The sequence below is a fragment of the Meleagris gallopavo genome, chromosome 14 (genome assembly GCF_000146605.3).
Source record: "Meleagris gallopavo isolate NT-WF06-2002-E0010 breed Aviagen turkey brand Nicholas breeding stock chromosome 14, Turkey_5.1, whole genome shotgun sequence".
Lineage (NCBI taxonomy): Eukaryota > Metazoa > Chordata > Aves > Galliformes > Phasianidae > Meleagris > Meleagris gallopavo.
Genome location: NC_015024.2, coordinates 19,298,548 through 19,304,899, shown reverse-complemented (window position 1 = coordinate 19,304,899; position 6,352 = coordinate 19,298,548). Strand labels below are relative to the sequence as shown.

Below are 6,352 nucleotides of genomic sequence, written 5' to 3'. Positions count from 1 at the left end.
GCCTGAGCTGCTATGAAATATGGAGGTTGGTGGCCCTGCCTGTGGTGGGGGGTTGGAGATTGATGATCATTGAGGTCCCTTCCAACCCGAGCCGTTCTGTGATTCTGTAATACGAAATCAAGAAACCTAAAAAACAGAGCATCTCAAAGTTTGTCCGTGCCTGTGCCAGCACTTCAGTTCGTGTTCTTGCACTGAGATCCCCCTGAGAGCAGCTTTCGGAGGCACTGTGTGCGCTTCAGCTCTGCTGCGTTCTCACCGTTTTCATTTTCAGTGATCAGCTTTCATAAATATTTTAATTTAATATATTTTAATTTAATTAATAAAAAATCTTTAGATATTGGCTGCCAACTTAAATTATATTCTGTTACTGTCTGTTTAAAAACAAAGACTGCATGTGCTTCAATTGTGTAACAATTGCTGGCCTGTACTTCGTGGCCGCCTCAGTGTTTTCCTGTGGCAGTACTGACATCGTGAGCATCACATAAAGGCTGCTAACAGTAACCTGCTTTTCTTAGGTACTTTCTAATGACCCTTTCCAAACAGGCACTCTGGTGACATATTAATGGCTCCTGGGACAGCCGCCTGTAACGATGCAGCAGCTTTGTGTACCGTTAACACCGTGTGGAAGCATTACCTGGGCTGTCTGTGAAAGATTGCCTGAGCTGTCACACATCTCACAAAACAATAAGCAGTACTCTCTGCAGCACACGGTAATGTTTGCTCTCCCATTCAGTGCCTGTAGATGGTAAATGTTTTTGGAATTTTACCATAATAGATTCTAAATAAAACATTTTGTAGTTCTACCCCTGAAGCACCACTTTTACATTAAAAATAATTTTTGCCATATAAACAGATGAAGTCAGTCAGGAGTCCTTCTGCAAATAATATATTGATATTGCAGTACATGCAGCCGAATTATGTTATAACAGCACGGATCGTGCAGAGCTGGTGTGGTTTGTAATGAGGAGGACCTTTTCTTCACTGCAATTAGGAGCGTATGCATACTTGGCAGTGATGTTCCACAGAAATTTGGGTGGGTTGGTGTGTGAGGGGCATCAGGCTCATTTCAGTCTCGGGAAATCATTCTCGAAGGTAATGCTGCAAATAGCTAGAGCTACAGATCTGAACTTCCAGAAGATGCGATTCAGTAGCTGTGCGCAGTGTGCCGCAGTGACCGCTGCTCTCCTGCTCCAGCAGAAGGGCCACAACGCAGTGCTGGTGCTCTGTGCAGGGATAGGGTTGCATTGTTTGCATCTTGCAACAAGATAAGATAATAGCAGATTGTGTAGTGGTGTAATTGCAGAGTGATAGGTCAAGAGTAAGCTGAGGGTTGTTTTACAGGCACAGAAATTGATCTTCAGTTGCTTAATTGCTTCGAATGACGCTGTCGTGCCAGGCACTGCCTGTCCCTGCCTGGTGCCTGTCACCTTTGTGAAGCACTGGAGTGACCTTGTGCTCAAAGTCTTCTTTATGGACAAAGTGGAAGGACACTAAAATACAGGAGAGCCAAGAAATTAATCTTAGTATAATTGACATCTGAAGAGTCAAATTGTCATTAGACCAGATTTGTTCCAGAAAATAAAAATGAGTAATGCCAGTAAAGATGTTACATGCACACTTAGTAGTCTCTGACCCTTTTCCTCAGCCTGTGCTGATCAGTGCTGTGCAGCTGGGAGCATCTCGTGCGCATTCATCAACACTGAACATGTATGGGGACCAAGCAGTGGCTGTGAGCACAGTGAGGGGCGGGTGCTGCATTTCAGCAGTGCCAGTAGTCGTGAGCGTGGCATGCAATCTCTTGTTCATCAGAGCTCAAATGCATAACTAATGATGGTGACTATGTTGGAAAATAGCATTTTGTATCTGGGCATGTGCTCTATTCAACAGCACTGTTGTGCTCTTTGTAGTTGCTGTAGTTTCTGTGGAAATAAATAGGAGGTGTTACTTCTGGAGTACCCCAATTTCTGTCAGCACTGAGGGGACAGATGCCCTCACCAGAGCGGAACAACATCCAATGAGGCAGGCAAGGAAGTCTGAATTAGCAGTGTTTGTAGTTTGTGAGTGAAGCAAAGATATTTTAATTGAAGAAGCTGCATCCATTGACCTGGAATGCCACAGCAGTGAGAAAAGTGAAGCAGGTTCCTATTTTCTGCTCAATTGTTAACTTTTTCTGTACTCTCAGTTATTTCTGTGTTGATATTTGAGATTTTTTAAATGGGGATGACATCTTTATGTCAGGATTTTTTAGTGATCTTCATGTGGTAAGCGTTAACAGGAAGCAGTGCTACAGATGATTTGGTATAGATGCAGATAAAGTAATTACCCATTGCCTCTGTACCTTTTTCTGTATGCAGGGCAAGTCCTGCAGTCTCAGTCGATAGAGGGAGCTCTGACTTTTCAGAACATCTGTATGCAAACAGTTCACTTCATCCATCCTGAAAATAAATTGGTTTGTGTATTGAATCGGCTTTCAGAAATATGGGATGCTGTCCTCTCAGTGATTGAGAGAGAGAATCATCCTCACACAGCACTGAAACTATTTTCTGTGAAATGTAAATAATACAAAAGAAGCTTAAATTTAAAAATGTGTAAATTTAAGCACCTTTCTTGAATCTAGTTTTGTTTTTCTGAAGCAACCTATGCACTGTTGCGTGCAGAAAACCATAGACTGACAGCAACAAATTTAGCTTCGTGCAAACCAAAGGGCTGGGCTGTAGGCATCAGTTCTTCAGGCCCTATCTTTTAAATGGGTGTGTTTACATTTATGCAGGCAGATGCTGCCTGGTTATTTGTCTGGCCATGGAATTAAGAGATTTTGTCCCCGTGGAAAGCAGTGCATGGGACTGGCTGTAGTCCTTAGGCACCACACCTCGCTGTTGTGGGTTGGGGGGCAGCAGATTGGGGAGCGGTGGCTGAAGGTCTGCAACTGGGGGTGGTGTGTGGGTTTAGAAGGTGCCACGAGGGGCTCTGAGCTGCATGGAGCTCGCCGGGAGCTGCTGTCCTTCACAAGGAGCAGTGTTGTGTCTGTTAGATGGTGGGGATGGCAGTGGACTTATCTAACCCCTAGAAATTGTAATTGGAGACTATTCAAGGAAACAGATCTGGCAGTGCACGTAGAGGTGCGGGGGATGCGAGGCATTGGGCTCAGCCCCATACCTGCAGCAGGACCTGCCATGGCAGTGCTCACTGTGTGCGTGTGAGCATTTGACCACTTCATTGCGTGGGACTCCCTTTTTGTAGTCTGAAATCCTTCTGCTGCTTCTGTAATCTTTTGTTTCTCACATTACTAAAGGATAAGATCATCTCGACCTCTCCTTGTACTGTCACTTGTTTCCTGCAGACAGCCCAAAGTATTTGCGCTGCTGACCTGCCCACATCCTTGTCTTTTCCATTTTCCATAGCTGAATGCCACCTGCAGCACCTGTGACAAGAAGTGAGCACTGAGCCTACAGCTGAGGCATTGCACTGCACTCCTGCACCACGTAGATCAATGCATGTAGGCACAATGTGAAAGGAAGGTGTTTAATTAGCTCACAGTGGTTCCTCTTTTAATCCCGTTGTCCATGCAACACGTTGGTCACTTGCTGTGAGCTCTTAAATCTTGCCTACAAGGCAGCAGGTTCCTGCGAGCCACGGGGCACTGAGGCTCAGTGGAGCAGCCCAGAGCGGAGCCGCTGCTCAGCTCTGCTGTGAGGTCACTGCGAGGGCTGTGGGACGGAGCAAGGCTCTTAATAGGGCTGTGAATTGTACTGCAAGCATGTTGGCCTTGTGTCAGCTGTCTGAGGGGAGTACATCCACTTGTGCAAATCTCACTGGAGCAGTCTTTGGTTAGCCTGGAAGTGCTGGTACTAAAAATTAACTGTTTCGTCATTAACCTAAGCTTTAATCTAAGCAAATGATTTTAACAAAATCTCCCAAATTATAATTAAAAAGGGAAGGAGATGTGTGAAAAAAAAAATTGATTTCTTCAGGAATGTGAAGCTTTTGGAATCTGTAAAACCATGACGACTGTGCAGTGAGTAGAAGTGGATTTGAACTGTGGGGCTCTCACGTTTGGTTATAATTGTTGAAAAATGATATTGGAGAGTTTGTATACATAGCATAAATATAATATGCCTGACTTTTTCCACTTTCCAAGTTCCAAGTGTGTCTCTAAGCACACAGAAAAAAGAACTTCAACAATGGTAGGAGGGTTGTCACAAGAATGCTGGAAAGCAGGGTAGAAAGCAATAAATGTGTGTCAAGTTTCTGGACACAGAGACTGTTCACAGTTACAGGTGTCCTGCACTAAGAATTAAATGATGTGCAGCAGGCTTCTGCATGGAGTCAAGCAGCAGAGCGAGAAGGTCAGTGCAGGTCAGTGTGGAGTGATGCAGCTGTAGGTGTGGGATGCCTGTGGTGCTGCTTTGTGCTCCTCCAGCGTGGGGAGGTTTCTGGTGTTCCATTCCTGGCAGCACTTGCTGTCAGCATTATGTGATTGTAGTAAAATCAGGGCCTGGTAACTGGGTGATGCACTGTGCATTTCCAGGAAGAGTGAACATTCTGAAAAAGATCTGACATTGTGGGAGGGAGCACTTTGTCTGTACAGAACACATTTCTGCATTGTGAAACCTCCAAGTTAGTAATGACAGGGCAGAGTGCAACCAAATCATGCTGTGATACAACAGCTGGGGTTCTCAGTGCTCAGGTACACATCTTTAGATGTTAATTTTGGATGGCAGTTATAAAATAAACACCTCTGTTTAATCTTTTTCTAACCCTCCTCTTGAGTTCTATATAGAGAACCACACTGACCCTTCTCATAACCCTTCCTGGCCCAAATCTCTTCTGTCTCTACCCTCCAGGCCAACTGTTGACATTAAAAATAGGCTACAAACATTTTTCCTTAACAAGGCAAATATGCTGGCCTAAATCACCCCTGTTCTTCCACTATGCGGCCATTCAATAGAGCAAAGTGTCCTTTCCCAATATGTACTGTGGAGAGTAATTTTGTGTGAACTCTGTGTGCAACTTCCTCCAACTGACAGGCATGGCATAGGGGCCTGGGCCCTTGAGCCAGCGTAGCTGGAGCATGGCATGGGATCCTTGTGGTTTCCTTCCTTTTAAAGTAGGGTCTGACAGAGTGCTGGGTGATCCCTCTCTACCTGATACAGCCCAAATTCAGCTGGGATGTGCTCCCACCCCAGGTATTGAGAGCCATTTCTGAATTCCGGTAAGTTTGACTGTAGTCTAGACTTATTCAGAAGATAACTTTGTGCAAGTCTGCACAATGAAGGGATTGATGCTACAGCCATTTAAATGTAATGATAAAAGGAGCCCTCCCTGCTGGGTTCATGGTGCAATTCTGTGCCTACATTTGAGCTGTATTGAAAAAATTGTACCTGATATGTAAGTTCTCAGAGAGAATATTGAGGATACGGTCAGGCGTGTTGTCTCTTATTAGTGAATAGCAGGTTAGCAGAAAGGAAACAGAAGCGTGCACTCTAAAGGTGCTTTAGCTGAGATCACATAAATCATCCTTCAAAGCAGTTTCTTCTGGTAGCATTCATGCACTAGAAGTGTTTAAGTTGTAGACAGGGAGAAGGAATATATTTTTTAAACTTCTTAAATGTGTTTAATGTACATAAGAAGTAGGAAAGCATAATACAAAATTTTCAGATCTCTTCAGAGTATCATCATTTTTGCTGTTCAGATGTTCTTGGTGTTTTCCCTTTAAATATTGCCTTTGTGCTTCAGTGGATCATTGTGCAGTTGTGTCATGGGTGCTCTGTGTGGGAGTGTCACAGGGACCTTCTGACATCCAGAGCAGAACACACAGCAGCTCTGAGTTGAAGGAACAGGAGAAAATGAGAGCAAAGTTGCAGGCAGAAGGCAATTCCAAAAAGGCTTGGAAATAAAATCCTACGAAGTTCTGAAACTGAAAATGCTGAGATAGGGCTACAAAAGAAACTGACTCATTTCCAGACATTTTGAGGCCTTCATTGTGTTCGTGCCTTTTGTTTCCCTCTGCTCCTTCCCGGGCGGGCTGCCGGCCGTGCACGTGTACCTGCGCTGCAGATAGAGGGACGGAGCCCTGCGCTGCCTTCTGCGTGGAGATGTGCTGCGTCCTTCACTCAGAGTGCTGGAATGGGAAAAGGAGCAAGTTAAGGATCCAAAACCCACTCTTACCAAGATGAATGGACAAGTGGGAGCATAGCTGGGTGCATACTTACGGTGTGGAGAGAGAAGCGGCGTTTGGTGGCGGTTGCAGCACCGTCCTCTGTATGCATTTCCACGGAAGAATTAAACCTCGCGCGCTGGAATGTGCGGAGGGAGGGACGGACGTGCGAGGCGGTGCTGGAACCGGGCCCGA

General features: G+C 45.1%; 1 protein-coding gene and 1 long non-coding RNA gene across 10 annotated transcripts in view; one reads left to right on the top strand and one right to left on the bottom strand.

Moving 5' to 3' along the window:
- The window catches only part of TMCC1 (transmembrane and coiled-coil domain family 1), a 100,036-nt gene that overhangs the window by 50,775 nt on the left and 42,909 nt on the right, over positions 1 to 6,352 (top strand). The gene's annotated exons all lie outside the window — the stretch shown is intronic.
- LOC116217185 lies at positions 5,592 to 6,346 on the bottom strand. Its single transcript, XR_004161355.1, has 2 exons — positions 6,213 to 6,346; positions 5,592 to 6,121 (listed from the first exon to the last, which is right to left on the bottom strand). It is a non-coding gene; the product is annotated as an uncharacterized LOC116217185 (long non-coding RNA).